The sequence below is a fragment of the Bactrocera oleae genome, chromosome 3, assembly GCF_042242935.1.
Source record: "Bactrocera oleae isolate idBacOlea1 chromosome 3, idBacOlea1, whole genome shotgun sequence".
Classification (NCBI taxonomy): domain Eukaryota; kingdom Metazoa; phylum Arthropoda; class Insecta; order Diptera; family Tephritidae; genus Bactrocera; species Bactrocera oleae.
The window spans coordinates 3,329,403-3,350,521 of record NC_091537.1 but is presented as its reverse complement, the minus strand read 5'-3'; the positions used below and the strand labels follow the sequence as shown (position 1 = coordinate 3,350,521).

General features: G+C 34.6%; 1 protein-coding gene across 3 annotated transcripts in view; it reads left to right on the top strand.

Moving 5' to 3' along the window:
• The first annotated feature begins 9,304 nt into the window (after positions 1–9,304).
• The window catches only part of Atet (ABC transporter expressed in trachea), a 38,625-nt gene continuing 26,810 nt past the window's right edge, over positions 9,305–21,119 (top strand). The window contains exon 1 of one of the 3 annotated variants that reach the window (XM_036369289.2): positions 9,305–9,458. The gene's annotated coding sequence lies outside the window, so the exon portion shown is untranslated. Of the gene's footprint in view, positions 9,459–12,230; positions 13,353–17,466; positions 17,624–21,119 lie in introns of those variants that run through there. The other 2 variants (XM_014247774.3, XM_036369288.2) reach the window with 2 other exon arrangements.

Sequence of the window (21,119 nt, the reverse complement as noted above, 5' to 3'; positions counted from 1 at the left end):
CCAGAAAAAGATGCAGAGCACCCGCACAAACGGTACATTGCTCTAAGATTCATGTGAATGAACTCATCTGTGAATGAATTTAAGTTCTGATAATTGCCGTATTGTCCGAAATGTGTGTGTTATTGCACTACAAATACTAAGGCGTTGTGCAAACTTGCACGTGCTGCATATATTAACGGTTATCATGTTAATAATACAGCATTGTGAGAACGGAAAGTGTGGTACTCTAGTACTTTGACAGCGGGGGAATTTAATAGCAATATAAACATATATAATACAAGTAATGTGAGATAAAACAGGTGATAAAAGCTTAAAGCCTCAAATGGAGCAATGGCACATAAAATGGAAAACTTTTCAAAATTTAATTTTTCAATCGATATTCCATGCAAAGTATTTATGCAGAAAGTATACAAAATCCATACTTTTACCGCAATTTTTTTTTTAATACTCATATAAGGAGGGTACGATATGTAAAAACGATATGCTATGTTATTTTATATCATGTTATGTTATGTTATGTTATGTTACGTTATGTTATGCTATGTTATGTTTAACTACAAAAATTTTGCGGTACCTGTATGTAAAGTATAAACTATATGTCCTCATACTCAGAAGAGATCTACCAACTAAATTTAACATCGAGAGTACTGCATAGATTATAAATTGATTTGTAAAAATTAATTTTTGCATATTTTGACCTTTTTAATGCTAAAACTCACTAAGTGATACTGAAGTCGTATAATTAAAAACAAAAATATAATTAAAAAAAAAAAATAAAAAAAAGATTTAATGGCCTATTTTGAGAAAATGCCAGAAATAAACTTTTACATAAATAAAAACTCGTCTGGGAAAATTAATTTCAATAGGTGGCGCCGGTGTGGATGGTCGCTGGTAACAAAAATGGCCACTAGAGTGCGCTGTGGTATAAAATTGCAATATTTCTACCTTTTTCCCAAAGAGTATGCCGTTAATGTACTAGACTTGTATTTGACTTTCCAGCATGCTCACACTTTCTCAAACCAAATCAATTATGGCTTTGTATTAATGCATTCATTCGAGGTTTAGCCGCTCAGATGGACCAAATATAGACAAATATTTGGTATATAGGCGAAATGAAGTGTCACATTTCACCATCCGGCACGAGGTCGCTTCGATGATATTTGAAATCATGAGTACTTGCTTTTTATTACTCGTGAAAATTTTTGAAAGCCGTCATCGTTTAAGGAAGAAAACATCATTTATCGGAATTGAAAGTAAAAAGTTAATCTAAAAAACTAAAAAATAATAATTAGAGCTTAGGAATATTCTTTTATATGCTTTTTAAAAGAAAAAAGGGTTATTATTCTATACTGTGCTGTAATAAGTAGATAAGTTACAAGTATATCAATTAAAAATCGTCAATAATTATTATTATTTTTTTTTGTAAAATATCTCATAATTTAAGCGTAAGTGTTTACTCCATCAAAAAATAATTATTATAATTCTATATGATTAATAACAAATAATTGACAAAGTATTAATTATCTGCTTTAATAAGAAATGATCGTTAGTAAATCACACACAATCACATAGACTTCATGACAAGCACACTTAAACAGAAAAACAAAAGAAAAATGCAAGCCAAGTGTTAAGTGTTGAGTGCAAATGTCTGTATGTATTAGTAAGCACCTATTGGCCAAAGCAGCGGCGACTAACATTCTTCTCCAATTACTCGCCGATCTTTAATTGAGCACAAACTTCCATTCGATTTGTATTGTATTTCCATTGTTGCATCTTCACTGTTGCAATTTTCCAATGCACTCAGAAGTCCCCTAACAATACACATAAGTTACGTTCGGGCTGGACTTTGAGACCACTTGTGTTCGAGTGCAAGTGCACCTAAGATGCACCTGAATGTACTGCACACACGACGTTCTTCTATGAACGTAACAAAGTCTGACTTACGCACACACACGCACACAGCTACCTAACTACATTTATATTATATGTAGATGTGTATGTGCAAGTGCATGTCATACTAGTAAAGTGTGTGCAACATGCAGCAATAAAAAGTTCTTTGCAATTGCTTTTGATTTTCTTAACCTCTTTTCGGTTTACTTTGCTCTGTTTTGAATTCACAACACACGCACACCTACATATATACACACGCGCCTAATGCAGTTGTGGTTCATTTTACTTAACCCTTGGCGCTTAGGCACACACTCGAATCCACATGAACAATTGGTCAGCGGCAAATTCGTTTTGGGAGCATTCGCGTCTATATGTTTGCATGTAGACACACACAAACACATACATATAAGCACTTGTAAATAGGTTAACATGCAATTTGCTAATTTCATTCCCCCGTGAGCGGAACCCGAAATTTGTGCGACCCAACAAGCTGAAAGGTGTCAAATGTGGCAGCAAGTACACTGGAAATTTTTTGGAACAACGTCGAAAATTCATTAAAATTTTTTTTTTTTAATTTTAATATAAAAAAGCTCTTATAATTAATATGTATGCTTTACGGCAAACCAAGAACGAACTTCATGCAATTCTACAGCAATTTCATCTTTTCCTAGTGACCAAATAACTCCACTAGTTGTCTTGTTCTTTTGTAAAAATTCTTACTTCTGCCGAACCTCAATCTCAGCACAGCTAAAACCCACACATTTACCGATAGCCTGTTTGAGGTCACAGTAATTTACCGCGCTAGATTAACGCGATTATCGTGCGGTCGTCCTTCCTACTGCATTCTATTTGCTCACAATATTATTTACAGTGCAATAAAAGTCGAAAGACCACAATTGCCAATAGTTCACATTCAATGCAATATCGTGTAATTCAAAACCTTAATTACCAACTAAATTACTTTGCACTCGGTATCGTTTTAATCCGTTTAGACGGCTCATTTGTTCACTTAATTGTTGGAAATACAGACATGTCGATATTTACATATTATACTACCGAGTATTCGAGTGCACCGTGCCATAACTTTTAATTGACAACTGTAGATTTTTATTCTAGCCGGAACTACCGTACTTATCAAACACATTTTACTTCTTTATGCTCAAAACAGTGTTTAGAAGGAGTAAGAGTATCGTAATTATAACTGATTTCTAATCTTAAAAAACGTGTGTCTAAGTAAGGATAAGGTGATATATATGTGTTTAAATTCATATACATATGTATGTATATATACTTACTCCTTCGCCCAACGAAGTAATACTTAATCAGGTGGTTCCTTGGGAAAGTCTAAAGTTGGGAATATGATAAGTTTAGCGGATTAAAGTTCCGCACTTTAGCTTTCAATGCTTCCCCCTACTTAAAAACAAAAAAAAATCTTTCGCCAGCTATTTGGCCGATCTTATTCTAGTAGATTTAGTAGTTTATGTAGTATTATTAGAGTTCCTAATCGTGCTTTTGCCCGACAAACTGTATACTTTACTGTTTTTATTGAATGAGACGCTACTTCATTTCGGAAAGACGTTTTAACACTGCCAAGCTGCATTCAGCTAATGCTTCTTCTGTATGACCTGGATTTGAATCCACAAACGACCCAGCGATAGCAACACACTCGGCTACATCAAACGTGTAATCTGTTTATATAGCTTTCATAGCAGCATTTAAATATCGATTGTTATAAAGTTGGTAGCAACATTGTTGCTACCGTTACTTATCTAATCTGCCAACGTTCAAGCGCCCAAAATACGACGCCTGCGGGGGCAATAAATAGTCGAAGCAAGAAAACAAAGAATCCAAAAATTTTTTTGCCTGCCTAAATTATTATTAATTGTACTCTATTAAATATGGTTTTTAATAAATCAAATAAGCCTAAGGGAGAGGTAGTAAACTAAGGTGGAACTAGACCTAAACAAACTATAATTCTATTAACAAATACAACAACACCATTATGATTGTGATGTAGACTTCTTAGGCGCAGATTAGACATTTACATACAAAAACTCAGCCAAAGCTTTGATCACCTTCGAACAAACATTGCTTGTCCACTGAAAGATATTCTAACAGGAAGAGTGCCATATTAACTCTTATGTTGTTTTTGTTGTTGTTGTTATGCTAGAAAAATATTCATTTGTTGCAAAACTGTTGGGTGTTCTTTGCAATCTTTCTATAATTCTCATGTTCTAAGGCTGAATTATAGCCGTTGAAGTTGAAACGAAGAAATCCACATGAGCACATTTGCCGAAGAACCCTCGTACCACAACTAAACCGCTTATTAAAAACGCAGTCAGTGCAAGCACAAACTTAACCTGGCTATTAGTTAATGAGATACCAAGTTTGCCATTCGAAACGGAATCGCCTAGAAAAGCCTGTGCCTATAATACTACTACGAACTCTTTACATAATGATTTTGTTTCGACTACCGAGTTTTAAAAAACTCGTTTGTGCAAAGAGAGTGTTGTCAAGAACTCTAGGCATTTAAGCTAACCATTTGGACTTCTATTTTTGTTGAAGAGAGCAGCTAAACTGCCTCACTGGTGTTCATATGGTCGGGCTTAACTGAAACGTCTGACAAAAGTACGCGAAAGAGATTAGAAAATACATAAATACTTTTATTATATTTTTCTAGAACTTGAAGATGCTTGTGAAGATCTTTTGTAGACTAAGAAATGTCTTAAACGATAAACGATTTGAAACTGCTTTGCTATATAATACAAGTATATATTATATAATAGAAAGGAAGGGCTGCACAAATTCTCATTTTCGCATGCGAATCGCTGTATTTTCGCAGCTAATCTTTGCCTTCTCCGCCGATTAAAAAATATTATAACGGTGATGTAAGTCCACACACACACACACATTTATACATGCATTTGTATTTGCATGTGTGTGTTTCATTGTCACCGCTGGGTGTTTGTTGCCTTCAGTAGCGCTTCGCATGTGTGCCTATTTGATAAGCGAGTTGACAAGTGTTCGTTTAATGCCGTTTCGTCGCGATAATCGTTGCTACTTAGCTTAAAACAATAGCGTATAACTTTATTAATGTTTGTAACGTCATTTTGTTTCTGTTGTTGTTATTATTATATTAAAGCGTTGCATTGTTCGTATGTACCTCGTATTGTTGCAGTAACTAGGCATTTGTAGTTGGCAGATAAAAACGATTGTTAATAAAACGCTTAATAACACTAACTGATAACAGTGTTAGACACTGCAGTAAATTATTATTAAGTAAATAATTGGTGAATATTGATTTGAACTTGATTACTTTATATAAAGCAGTGCACTAGTGTCAATTATTGATTGTTATATCTGATAATAACAATTAATATGCATATGTTTAGACTTTGAGTAATGCGAACTATTTCAGAAAAAAATTATGGTTATGGTTTTTATGGCACTATTAAGTTGTTTTAGAGCTTAGATTTTTATTGGAAATGTAAAATGTTTCGCTGACAACCTTTTTTCGTCCGGAAATTCGATTTTCGCGTTTAGAAGTAGTTTACTTTTGGTTATTACTATAGTTAATGTAATTGATTTTATTTTCTTCTTAAACTCCCGTCATAAAAGCATTGAGCAGCATTAGATGTAACAAATTATTCACCTTGAGCTAATCACAGGAAGTCTGCTAGCAACTCAGGGGTTTTATAATTAAAATTATTGTATCTTTATGAACATAAATGAACCGAAATTTGGCTAATTCTTAACATTCACAATTTCACAGTCACAGGCATGTGCGAGAGTTATAAATGTTATCTTGGTTAAGCTAAAACCTAATCGTTCGAATACGACTTCGATTATGATAGCATGCGCGCAATAATATTCCAAATGAAAAGATACTGTATCCAAGTGAGTCACAATCAGGCGCCAATAAAAGCAATATCTGCAGATGAAAAACATATGCTCGATACACTCATACACACATACATATAAGCTGGGCATTTAGCTTCTGCTTCGAGGCCTAAATTGGCTATTGAAATTTGTCGATTATGCAATTCCCAGAAATTTTTCTTATAAATACATACAGAAATGTGTGTTCGTTGCTTAGGTCAACGGATATTTATATTCAAATAAATAAATCGAAACTAACTGTATTTTAGGGCAAATTTATTTTGCTGTCAACACAAAAACAACGAACGATGATGCAAATTCTATAGGGACTTCCAGTGCACGCGCACTCAGCTGCTGCAGTGCAATGACTTAGAACGTAATGAAACTGCAATGCGAATAGTAAAATAGATCAGCATGCAAATCTAGAAATAATAACTACTCTGCGGTCGCTGCATTGAGTTAATGTAATGTATTAGTTCGTGTAAAGAGAGAGTAAGAACTGTTGTATGCTGTAGAAAGTACTAGCTAAAATGTAACTAGCCCGGGAGAAGCTGGTTTAAAACCATTACAGAGAGAGTTGTTGGTGAGTTTTTTTTTTGTTTTTTTGATAATAATATATATATAATTAATAATAATAATAAAAAGAATAAAAACCAATATAACTAGCAAAAATTATGTGAAATTAACCAAAATGTACGAGCACATATGTAAGTATGTAAGTTAGTCCAGTGGAAACTTGATTTCACTTGTTTGCAGTGCTTCGAAGTCATGAATAATTCAAACTGCTATTTACGAACGCTTTAACAGTTTTTGACATTTTTGTTCCACGTGTGCATATGTTGGATTTGATAGCACTCATTTGACAAAAGTAGACTTCAAGTTAAAAAAAATTACTAAATCAAAAGAGTTTTCTTTTCTTTCGCTTTTGGTTTTTCTCTTTTCGGTCGCTTTCGTATCAGTGAGATTAATATAATGCTCTTCCAAACTCCATGTGAGAGCTGCTATTCCATCGCTTGCAAAGACTTGCTTGAAAATTGCTTGAATTATATAAAAAAAATTGTCAGCTGACTAGTGCTTGAAGTTCATACTAGTTGTAAAATAGTTTAGCACTAATGCATGTTTTTACAGGGTACACTACAAATGCGTACTTTGTCACATGCATGTCAACTACTGATATGTAGCCTAGTTTGATGATTATAAGCTTTGCTGGCTATAGCTAAATGCAAATAGTTGCAATTCTAAGGCAACAATGAATATCTTATTAACAAATTTGCATGTTTTATATGCATGGTAACAGTATAAAGTCCACGTTGCTAGGTTTTCATTGAAATAACCGTTACTTTTCAGTGCAATACTTGGTTGTAAAATAGTAAAAAGTAAAAATTTTGGAGCTGATAAGGCTGCATTTTTCTTGAACCTAAATTTGTTCAGAGTTACGCAGTTTGGTTATTAGTTGCCTTTTGAGCTCTGTTAAAATCATAATAACGGTTTTTTAGCTTTTCTTTGCGCTTTAAACTCTCAAAATTTCTTTACATATAATAAAGATATTTTATAATTAACAAATATACACGTTATATTTCCATCAAAAATAATTTTTTTTAAACCCCGCTTTTTCATCCATGAATGAGCCTTATTATATGCATGCAACCATAAATATACATATGGACGAGCTCAGTACAATATGATATCATTATTATTGATTTATATATGTAAGTATGTATGCGTATAATCAGCAATAATTTTCAAATACTCTCACTATAGTTTAACGAGTAATTGGTTTGGGTGCTGATGAACCTAAATATCGAGTTGCTCGCGTGTATGTCTATATGTAGTATGTAAGTTTCTATTTGCCAGGTGAACTTAACTCCCAATTAAATATTTTACTTTACTTTAATGCTTATAATAAATCACTTTTTTTCAAATAATTGGAGAAAATTATTTTTAATAATGTATATTTAAAGTAAGGGAATGGAAAAACTATGGGTTTCGAGTTATAGGGCTGTTAACATATTGAGAATTTAATTTTTTGCGAATTTAAATTAAAAGCGTCACAAAAATTTTGCATTTATTCTGCCCTATGCCCGAGCTGACAAAGTTTCGTGTTCCTTTCTCAGAATGTTGCCTGAAAAAAGTGCAACATTTGCTGCCCTTCTCAAAACGTAAGGCTAAGAGTTGTCCAGCAGATATTTTTTTATTTTTCATTTTTGGCAGTTATTTTTTTTTAATCAAGTTTTTCTACTAATCATAATGAATCGATCAGATTTCATTAAGCTTAATAATAAATATTGCAAATGAGTTGGTTGGCATTTTTTTGTTCTTGTGTCATGTAAAAAATGGAACATTTATTTACCATAATGTTGAGGCCACATTTCCATCGCGAAAAGAAAACGCTATAAGATTACATTAACGAAATGGTTCGTGATAGCCGAAGAAACTATGTAACCGACATTTTTATCTCGTCCTCTCAGCGCGAAACCGCAGCAACAACAACCCGACCTTTTACATTCCAATAAAAAATTTTGCTATACAATATGCTCCATAAGCTTTAACAAACCATTTTAAAGAGTATAATGACTCTTAACTTTGTCAAAGCAGATCAAATCTGTAGTCTTTCAATACTACAATAAACTATAAACTGAGAATGGAAAAGTGCTGAATGATATATTGTAAAGATTGCGACGCGCTAAGTCATGAACAAATGAATGCGACAAAGTGTATAGTAAAACTATCACACTTTCATTATAATTATGTAAAAGTAGTTTACATCATACAAACATGACGTGACGCACAAATGTAAAATACGTTGCAAAGATGTTACGGAAAGAAACTGTCAGAATCATTAAATGATGGAAATAGCGATTACGAACCCCGTCCGTTACTTTTATTGTAATAGACAGTCGTGACATCATAACCGAATAAAGAAATATTTCTAAGAAAGTTTCACAGATTTTATATCTCTCTGTCTCTTTCTATTATTTCGATTATGGCGTAGCGTATGACAACCTGTGTCATGTGTCATTTTTGTCATACTCTCATATTCCATCATATTGAGAATGGTAAGCCTAAATGTATTAGCATACTATATATCATCTAGCCCTTGAACGATATACTCGTATGTCAAATATAAACGTAAAAGTTCGTTGTTTTACAGAACTTCAAGTCTTGTTCTTCTTCTTCAAGTGTGGCGGCTTAGCAAAAGATTAGAAGTACATCTGTATATTAGAATGATTTTACTTGCAGTTTATGACTAAATAAGTAAAACTGAGATTTAAATATTAGTTAGAATGATGAAACTATGCAAAAATAGCAAAACAATTAGAAAATTAATAGTCTATTTGCGCTCTTTCCATATGAAAAGTCTACACAACGCCAAGATAAGCGCGCGCTCTCAAGTGCTGCAGCGGCACACGCTAGTCAGTCGCTGAGTGCACATGCACTGGTCTTTCTTAAAGCACGAGCAGCATGTAATTTAATAATCTACTTGTTGGTTGCTGCTTCTAGTTTTGCGAAAGCAGACACAGATGGTCTGCAGTCAATGAGTCGAATCGGTTGTTTTGTTTTTCAAGCTGTTCAATAGTGATTTTCTGAATGTAAATAAATAAACAAATCGGAAATACGCGTGTGTGTACGTAAAGCTTTACGAAAAAGCGGGAAATATTAGAGGAAAATATAGTATTTTGCACATTCGGGTATGTATGTATGTCTGCTTACTCACATTTTGGCATAGCCATAAATACTTGTATTATGTATTCAGAACATAGCAAGCATTTATTAAGTTTAATAGCTCTAGTGGCAGGAATTTAATTACACAATAATTTTTACTCTCCAAATAAATCTCTCTAATTAATAGCGTGCAGAATAGTGTTGATCAAAAGCTATGTGCTAATCGCTTGTGAAGCAGAGTACAATTGCACTTAAAATTTACAGAAACTTTCAGCCGCCAATGTCATACGAAGACTTTAGCTTATATCTGCGAAAAAGTAAAAAAGGTCTTAACAGTTCAAGATTTCACCAAAATGATGTCAAATTATTATTCAAGCTATTTAGCTCCCTGAACAAAAGCTGCCTGGATAACTAATGACAAAAAGACAACGGGCAAGTTCAGTAAAAAGCTCTCAAATCCTACAAGCTTTTTTTTTTTAATTATAAGATGGTGCACCCTGTATGTATATGTAAGTTAATATTTTTTTTCTCTCAGTTCTGAACTTCGTAATCGCTTTAATGACTCTTATTAAAACTAGCTTAGAACTAATGGATACAAAAGTGCAAAGTTCTAACTCAAAGTCCGACTAGCACTATCGTGGAAACAATATATCTTGTTTATTAGACATATTTTCACACACCTAATTATTTTACCGTTAAGAATTCAGCTTAATATATAGATATGTATATAAATTAGCATTTATTCGCTTGAATGCTAAAATATGCCTAAAAATAATAACAAAAACAAAGAAGCGATGTATTTCCTCTAAAAAAAACGATAAATATGCAATGGAACTAATACTAAGTTCCTATTGAGCGCAGTTTTACGCTTATTATGGAGCAATGTAGCAAAGCATCGAGAGCGAGTTCCGTCGAGCGGCAGCACATGTCGTGCAGACTTCTGTCGATTGGCCAGTGAAGGCTCCAGCAGCTGAGTTTTGGAGGCGGTTGCTCGGCTTCACGTGCAGCGCACTATATCTAATCAGCGTTCGCAGCTGTAAGCAATTTACTCGCTGTAAGAAACATATGCTCAATTCTTGAGACACTTGTGACTTCACACGCATGACTGCGTACATTTTGCAATCAGTTTATTCAATTTAAATTATGACTTAGACTCTTTTAGTTTGAGAGTAATGTGTTCACTGCAATTTACTTGCTCACAAAAAAGTCATTGCACTGTGGATTAAAACTAATAGACTTATCAGATGTCAAAAAAGCGGGAGTACCACTTGCGAACTATGTGGGAGAGAGTTTTATTATTTCTTCTTTTCCCGAATAATTATAATACGATTTATTATAATGATATATTATAATATATATAAATTACAGAAAGTGTTTTTTAATAGCGACCGACCTTCAGTAGTTATTGTCAAACATTCAAGAGGCTTTTTCGACTAAAAGTACTACTTCTTGTTTTGGTAGCAAAAACGCTTTTTCAAATAGTCTTGGTTGTGTTCCTTTAAGGCCGGATTTACATCCGAAGGGCATGTTTGATCCTATTATATATTTGTGAGACCATATCAGGAGGCTGCGAATAGCCTTGGACTTAGTAATCGAAACTGTTCGGCGAGTTTGGAATTTCCTCTTCAAACATTTTAGTCAGAATAGTAGTTTTAAAAGCGTTACTTTTAATTTTTTGTGTCATTCGGAAAAGCATGTTCCGCCGTAAATAACATTGTTGGACTGATTTTTAAATGCAAGTTCATAGCTGACGAGTTACATACATTTGAAACGGAAACACACAGTGTGGGGAAGGTTGCCGTATGTTTAAAAAGTTGTTAATTTCAACTGATAACATCCATACATATCATAATAAAGGTAAAAAACTAAAGCAAGCTTACATTTAAAAATAGCTTTTATAAGCGTTGCCAGCATATTTTATTTTTTATTTAATTAAAAGGTAAGCTAAGCAATATTTCAAAGTTTGGGTAACAAAGAGGTTTGAGTAGACTGACGGTTGAAAATATATTCGTAAAGGCTTGACACGTTTATATATTATTTTAATACACTTTTGACTTTGAAATAGATTATCAAATTAAATTTTTGAGAGAAACTAAGATGATAAAACACTAACACATGCTATGCATAGCGAACGGAAGAGGTTTGGAAAAGTTTGCTTATGTATTTTTTTTTTGTGGAAAGCGTGCCTTTAAAAAATTGAATGCAATATCATATTTCAATTATTGGTTAAAACGGATGGAAAAAACGGTGTATACAAATAACTTGGCGCCAACGCTACCACACGACTATTACCAAAGTATATTTCCAATATAAGAGACAACGGTCGGCTAAAAGCAGATATCCTATAGTAACGCAATTTAGGGCACGCAATCATGAGTCGAAAAAGTATAACAAAACCTTCACCAAATATGTCTAGCAAATAGAACTATTTCTGAACATCAAATGGCGGAAGATTTATCACTCAACTAATCTTATTCTCCTTGAAGATACCTTAGCTAATGGCAAAATATTGCAGCGGCAAGAAAATTTGAATTGCTAATAAAATTTACTTATACACACACACACAAGCGCAAATGAAATGGTATCAACTCTGGCGAAGGAAATCAATTGAAATGTATACAGAAAATCATTTAAATACAAAGCGAAATGTTTAGCAACATTTGCATCAGCACACATCACACTCTCGCACACACACGCGCACACCTACAGATTTGCAGCAGCTGCTGCTATTCTCCGCGCTTCTCAAGCAGCACCGATTATTTTATATGATTTCGCGGCAGCACACGAGTCAGTTCTTATTTGTTGGCGCTACAGAACAGTAGCAACAGCGGATTTCGCGCGTCGGTGTTGTATTAAAATACAGCTTATAAATGTAAATGTGGTGTGTGCCTAGGCATAAGCGAGTAAAAACGGTAGATTTGGGTTAACGCTGCGACGATTGATAGCGCGCGTCTCGCCAAATCGTTTCTTCGGTAGCGCGCTCACAGTCGCTGATCGCTAACGACGACATTCTCTCAGCGCGTGCTCACATCTACACAAGCACTTGCATGTATGCGCTTAGTGCGCTCACCGCTCAAGCCACCCACCGCCAGTCGCACGACCGCAAAGCCAAAGAGACCAACCAACAAGAGATACACATCATTCACACAATTCACATCCGCTAATTTAAGCTGGGAGGCAACGAACCAGCAAGCGAGCATAGACAAACGGCGTCGGCAGCAAAACGCACCAGCTGAGCCGTACACAGTTTAGCTGTGAACATAGGTAGACGCTCTGTGAGCCACTTTTGCTTTTATTTGCAAACAAAATTAATAATTATAGAAAAAAACAACGTTGCTGCGCGACCACAAAGAAGGGCCGAGTCTTCAGTCTGCCTAATCGCTCAGTGCACGCTGGTGCTGCATGCGAAAAGCACAAAGCAAGGAAAGAAAAAATTATAAAATATAAAATAAATAAATTTGTGCTGCTTTATTTCTATTAAATTAATTTTTGTTTGACGTTCGGTGCTCGCGAACAGACACGCGATAAACATTGGGCGCTTTTGAAGAAACAAGAAGTAGTTATTCGTGTGTTGAAAGAATTAATGTGTTCGAAATAATAACAAAAACAAAATTGCACGTGTATGTGTGGGCTGTCGCATAAATTAAACAAATTACGAAAGACGCCAAAAAAGCTGGCGCTGCAACTGAAAATAAAAATATAAATAAAAAATAAGTCAAGGGCGGCGGAGTGTTGAGTTTACAAACAGTGTGTATTTTACACATCGAGAATAGGGCCAAGCGGAGCGAATGCTTTCAAAAGTGTGTCTGTTGAAAATAGAATGCGAGCGTTTTGTATTGAAGCAAATAAGCGGCGAGTAGCAAAGCTGTGAAAAGAAGTGCTGTAAGATAGTTTCCGAGCGGAGCGGCGGTCACAACAAAGTACGTACAAACAATAAAGCAACAACAAAATTTACATAAATAAATTAAGAAAATATAACTGAGTGCGCTCAGCAAGGCAAGCGAACACGAGCGTATCAAAATATACAATACAATACACGCGAGTGTGAGCGCAGCAAAATATCTAAATGTTTTTTAGAGTCTGACAAGCTGTGTTCTGCCTTCCTTGCGGCCCCCAGCCGTTCAGTCACTGATAGTCGAGCGGAGTATTTATTGTTTACTGACGTTTGGTTAAAAAATTATATATTTGTATATTGCTGAACGATTCATTACAGTGACTATTGGGAAGGCATATAGAACAAGCGCGCGAAACTGCTGCGTGCAGCAACTGGCAGATTGCTCAAATATTCTTAGAAAACTTAAAATGAGAAATTTAAATAAAATTTTAATACATATTCTTTTAAGCGCGTAAAACGAAGGCATATAAAAAAGTAAATTTTCCGTGCAGTAGTTAACTTACAAAACCTTCTATATAATTTGTTTTGCTTCTCCCTTTGATGCAATAAGGGTGGCTAGGTGAAAAATAGCGACTAAATACTAGCAGCACGCAAGCCACAACAGATATGTGTAACCACAAAATAATAAACAACAGTTGCAACAGACCTGCGGGCCCCCTTTGTTTGCTTTAACAACCACACCGAGTAGGCGCCCGGAAAAACCTTGCCAAGGTGCGTCTCATAGAAAACACGCTGCAAATACCATCCCTTTTTAAGTCATGTCATTATAGCCACTAGTCACCCCGTAATATTTACTTGCACGTACATGTGTGTGAGTGTGTGACGATTGCAGCCGCGTGCATTAGCGCGTTGCTAATCAGCTGTTGGTAACAAAGTTATTTCACAAATCGGAAGCATATTTTGGATTAAGAAAGAAAGCATAAGCCATAAAATCTAACGAAATAGACAAGAGTTACGGCCTTATTCTTTCTTGACTGCTTATTTTATATACTCTCTTTGCTTTCGCTGTTTGCTTTACATTCAAATGCATATCATTGATTAAGAGAGCACAAGCAGAGATTGCAATTCGAGTGGTTAGATGTAGAATTTGAGAGCGTCTTACAAGGAATATTATATGTGGGATGCTGCAAGCTACTGAGTAAAAAAAACAATTAAGTTCTATTTTTAAAATCACAATTACTCTCTGCCGGTAATAACATAAAAGCGAAAGTGAATTCTCTCATTTCTGTTAACATAGCAAACTTTTATAAATATATTTCGTTTAGTTAATTAGTGAGTATTTATTTAATATTTTAAAATTGTTTTTTTATTATAAACACTAAAAACTGTCAAAATTGACAGATTCGATTATTTGATTCATACTCGGTTCTTAGCTGTGGTTTGTGTACTGCGACTGCGCCTTCCTTATTTTTAATGTGTAAGAAATCAGAGATGCCAAACTTGCTCTAATTATTCTTCGCAACACTCCATTATTGGTGTTGAAAGATAAAGAAGTTAAGGTTAAGTCTTTTGACTCTAATCCCCGGTAAAGTAATACGAGGTTTCGGTTAGCAATATCCAGCTGTTATTGATTAAATAATTTCGAAGTGAGTTGACAATACTGATTTCGAAGTTGACGTCTAACTCTTACAAATATTTTCCGATCAAGTCGATCCACTTATTGATGAGTTTATTTTCCAACTTCTTAACAACTTTCTTTGCAATTCATAAGCACTAAACATGGCGGTTAGCTTGATTTCTAAAAGCATTCAGGAAGATTTGCGAGAATCTTGGCGTACGAAAAAAACAGAAATAACGAGTATACTTTTAAATCATATTATTAGCATTAAGAGAGGTAGCAGATGCTCTCATCGTTCAATACGTTTCGGCTCAGTACATTTTGGTTAAAGATCTGGGTATGCAAAGCATTGAAGTTACACTCGTATCAAAAAACCTGAATTTTTACTGCGTTAAATCATGTCTACAAAATTAATGATTTCTTACAAAACGCAAAAATAAAGGCTCAATTATCTTAGGCTTTAGATTTTGTTTTTTCTTACCTAAAAAGGCTATGCACGAAATTTGATGAAAAAGATAAAGGAGGAATCCTGGCAACTACCGGTTAAAGATTGCAGTGAAATTAATATTTGAAAAAAAACTATTTCCAGGGCGCCTTCCTAAAAAATATATATATAAATATATGTTATACATTAGCTAAATTAAACCTTCTGACGCTAAAAATGTCTCAAAAGCTTTTTTGTGGTTTCGTTGACTCTCTTTACGTCTAATTAAAGTAGCTTATCTGCAGTGATAAGGCAACTTCGCGATATCATAGCTGGAGATTATGTATCTGCTTTGAGATAGTGATATCAATTCTGCCAAATATTGATAAAGCACTGATTGAAATTGAAATAAATGCATTAGTGCAAGAAGATATCTGACTACAAGTAACCACTACAAAACCAAAGTAATTGATCTGTAGTTAGACACATTAATAGGGTGAACTAATAAATAGTCGATAAAAAGAATTTCAAGAGACACACACGTTGTCACGTTGCCCTTATCATTTCGTTATTTATCAAAATCTGTTGAGAGCCACATGAAAACTTATTTTAAAGAATTGCCTACAAGGGTACAGTCACCCTTGTAAATTTGAATCAAAATCTGTGTTTATTTGCCCAACGAATTTCACGCATTTTATCAGCAACAACAAAATGCTAGGTACAAAGGTCGCCTGATTTCCAAACGCATTCAGTATCCGACGCTACAGATACGCATACAAACTGACGGCGTACACACACACACAGAAACATTTATGTTCAATTAGCATATATTCGGACTTGTATGTATGTATGTATGTGAGTAAATAGAATCATAGATACCACAAAGAAAATTAGGGTAGGACCACGAACAATTGGACACAGCAACAACAAAATATTTATTTAGATAAACAAGCTAGTTCGAGACCAACAATGAGCTAGATTTTTGTAGGTCAAAAATATGAGCACAAAGAGAGTTAAATATGCTCACATCTACCATATATAGATAAAACAGGATGCTGAGACTTGTCGAAGAGAAGTATTTTCATCGAAGAGCAAACTTACGAAAGCGCAAAATCATAGCGAACACACATTGCCAAACTCGCATGGTTATCAAGTCGTGTTTGAAAACGCACGTCACAAAAGTTTGAACAATTAAATTGTATAGCAAAAGTTAGGCAATAATATAAATTGTGCTATAATTATAATAAAATCTTAGAGTTTATTGTGGTATCATGGTTTTTGATTTTAGGCAGCATTTGTAACTTGAGAAAACGAATAACGGTGTTCAACCCTTATAACGCGAGCGCTCTCCTGCACTTGCCTCAAGACATTGCTTGACATACAGAGTTACCAGATGCTGAAAATTTTCGAAACATGGAGAGTGAATGTTACGGAAATACATAGTAGTAATTTTCTAAATTATTTCAAAATACATATTTATTAATATAATTAAATGAAAGCGCATGGAATATGCAATTATAACTGTTTCTATGAGCTTACGTTTACTATAATTTAATTATCTGCAAATTTTTTATTTATTTGAAAAGTAGTGCAGGATACGGACCTACTTAGTCTGGATTCATGCAAAGTGTAATTATTGTGTTTGAATGATTTTTAGTAACCCCATTTATATACCTTGTATATAGATACTTAGGAAACAATGTCTTTATTCAATTTTTATTTGTAAAAACATTTCTCAACAAATCTGGTAACACTGCCAGACAGCTTCGGCTGCATTAACAGCAGGGAAATCCACAATTGAAATACTTAACGAAGATTCTGCAGACTAAGCGGCGACTACCAAGCAGTGATAGAGCAACTCCAACCCCAAAAAGCCGTTGTCCACCTACCACACTCTCGCCCTCACACTGCACACAGGTACATAAGTATGTCGACGAGCAATATGAAAATTTCATTCGTTGTCGACGATGTGACGCGAACGCAATGTGCCAGCACGGCGTCGCAAGTGAAAATAGAAGTGAACGAAATTTCCACCACAAATTTGAAATTGACTGGAATCTTTGCCAGAAAATAGTGAAATTAAAAATTTATTAATATTTGAAGAAAAACTTTGAGTTCAATAAGTGCAGACAGCAGTGAGAGGCGAAGTGAAAATGTGTGCATTTAAATATGCAACGTTGCAATTTGTTTATTCAAGCGACCGAAACCACAGGCAACTGCAGCAAAAATAACAACAAAAATAACGCAAAAAACAACGGTAATCCAAAGCGCATATCAGCAGCAAAGTTGCAGGTATAACAAGCATTGCATAAAGGTAAAGAAACCGACAAAACAAAAACAAAATTATTATATTTCTTTTAATGCAATTAGACGCATGCGAGCATAGGCAGAAATGACTTTGTACGTGCTTTAAATGCATATCGACTTACGGTCGCCGGGTCCGCTGCCGCAACGCGCTGCTTGAGTAATTCACTATATCGCCATGGTGCAAGTTGCTACGGCAGACGCGCTGCTATGTGGTGCGCGTGCACTTAAATCGCCCAAAAATTGTGAGGGAATGCACTGCTGAAGCACGTGGTAGTGCCACGTCGAGCGAAAAGCATAGAAATTGAAATTCATTATATCCAAAGTGAATGATAATATTCAAGTGCTTGCTTAGTTATGCTGCGCGACACTTCATTTAAGCAGCTTTCACTTATTTATAGAATCACGCTCACTTACATACATACATTTGTTTGCATATATGCTTAAGTATAATAGAAAAATCTATGTAAAGGTTCTTGAGATGCTGCGCTGTAAAATTTTGTTGGGGTTTGTGTCAATTGCGTAAATACGCGCTCATATGTGTATATACCGCTATTCATATGTAGGTGCATTCACTTGACCTAGTGTCACAGAATAAGTGTCATCAAATGCTTGAGAATGCGTTGATAGCCTTATAACCTTACAGTATTCTTTGAAAGCAGTTGCAATTTTTTTAAGCGAGAAAAAAAAACTGTTTTTAAAGAAATATTCATGTTTTTTTCGGAACTTTTCTGATCGAATGTCTTGGAATAGTCAAAGTAAAAACTAGAAAAGTCGCTCAGCATGGGAGAGTAACACTAAATCCGTACTTCCTAACAGCTGACAGTTTGACAGTTCAAACAAATAACAGCAAAATACTTCGGTTTGACAGAGAATATTATTTACGCTCTACTCTCGCACGCAAACGTGTTCGGTAACAAGTTTCTGTCAAGTTGACAAAATTCTGAAGAAACTTTGAAAGAAAGAAGAGATTGATGGCTGTAAAACACTTTCGAAATAATGCAATTTCCGACATCAGCAAATAAGCGCGTTGCAGAAATAAAGATTTTTGTCGCCAATAATTAAAAAAGAGGAAAAATATTTTATCCTGAAATTTTCGAATAAATTTAAAGCACATTTATTCGAAAAAAAAGTTAAAAACTCGAAAATATGAATAATCAAGTTAAAAGCTTGTAGGCAGCAGCGCTTCTCGAAAAAATAATTTTATATATTTTTATGTTCTAACCTAACAAAAATTGAAATACTGTGAAAAAGCATATGTCCCACTAAAGATCTGTATTCTCACAGCAACTCATACACACACTTAAAAAGTTATTGAGTCAAATAAAAATTATTTGACATTCACACCCCCCCATATACCTGCTTACACATTTATCAATGTATAGAAAACTGAATAAATAAGTAACGCCAGGAGGTCAGGGACATCTGTTCACTTTGTTGGCTGTCAATCCTTACGGCCGTGTAACTTCTTTGGTAAGCCAATATTGACTACCTACAACAACAACATTTCTGGGAAAACGAATGAACTAGGCTACCTATTTCCTCTTCTCGCATATTTATGCACCGGATAACGGAAATGCAACTTCCTGCAGTGTGGTGGTTAATAGACCGGTGGGCGAAGTCTGAATCGCTTTTGAAGCAGAGACACAATGTGCTATAAAAGTAAATGCAAGCAAATAAGTATAGCAAATTGGTTTATCAAGACATGAAGTATTCTTGCAAACGAAGTGAAAATAGATTTTGATTGGCTCCATTGAAGTGCGTCTGACTGGCGTATTTGCTTTTTATGCTCTTTGCTATTATTATTGATTTCATATTATTTATTATAGAAATGCTGTTCAATTGCTAAGTAATGTCTACAGCTGTGAATATTTTATTATGATATTGATTTGCAGTTGCGGTATTTCACACGATTTCAAATAACATTCACTCATATCTATTAATAGATTTTAAAGTTATCTATTATGAGAGGAAGTACACATGCTGGAATAGCTTCAATATGTAATTATTTAGTTCGTTTCGCATACATTTGCACTTAGTGCTGTCGTTATGCAGCGTTAACACGACAGACGGTAAGCGTTGCAGATACGCTAATACAGTTCGCTGGCAATAAAAATTGCTACTGTCTGCGTTTCATTGCTTGCAAGAAATCTGCATATGTTTGCATATAAGGATAGCTGTCAAACCAGCTGTCAACGTTAATGTCGGTATTTCGCATTTATATACAGTACATTTCGGTGCTATGCAAAGACTTCAATTGAGAAACACTTCAGGCTCACTAACTTCCAAATGAAGGTTTAACAGTGGCCTATACTTTTTAAGATGGTTTTCCTTCCTCGAATCCAGAGCAAATGACAAGCATAATAACGAAGCTTTATAAGGCCAACTATACTATGTAACAACTTGCATGATTTTCCTCCTCCACTCCCTCCTAACTGGCTTAAAATCTATTAAAAAAACTCGTATTTCTCTTAAAGAGAATACTCTGTACAAATAGTAAAATTATGTAAATATAATTTTCGGTTATTGTAATTTAAACCCCTTTCTCTGTACTCTGAAAATTACACAATATTTCTAAAGTAGTCCTCCTTTCATTTCTGAGTGTAACGTAGGCAGCTACAACAAAAATTAAGTGAAATTTCTCGCGTGACTATCAATGCAAACGAAAAAGGTAAAGGAAGACATTCGGTGCAGACAGCTAGTAAACACAAAAAGTAAAAATAAACACAATTTGCAAAATGTCATAAAGGACTCATGCTTCAAATAGTCACCGACGCAAAACCGTAGACCGAATCAGCTGATTCCACCTATCTTATGAGAGTGCAATGTAAATCAACACTCACCCCCTCTTCTACCGTCCGTTTCTACAGACCGTATGGTAGGATATCCGCGAAAATTGTATTTTTCCCGTAATAATGAGGGAGCTGAAAGTGAGAGAGCAATATCTTGTAACGAAGGGTTGCCAGTCTCGATATTTTGTAGTAATTCAAAAATATACTTGAATATATTTGAAATATTCTTTTAATAACTCAAAACCACAATTTTTAATAGTTGGATTTTAGTTTTGAGCTTTTACATTATGAAAAATTATAACTAAAAAACTAAATGTGTGAAAAATCGTTCATACAAATTGAACAATGGCAACATTGGTGAAATGAAAACAAAAGGGAACAGCTGATTTCTACGTTGCCACCACTGGCATAACTTTTGACATATTTTGTTTAATATGGGCGGTAAGTATGGAAAGACGGTATGTTGGTGACTGTTTGAAGCATCAGTGTCTACACTCTTGAATAGTACCCTACAGGAAAATGCAGGTACTTAAAACAAGTACGGTGTGACTGAAGAAAAAATCAGTGCTTTCATTTTATTTGAATATTTCACGATTTAACATTGCGTGTTTTCAGCTAGTGATCTGGCAAAACTTTTTCCCAAACACCAAACATCTAAGAAGTAAGAATAAAAGCAAAAATATTTCTGATAGAGGTAGTCTATTAACTGCATAA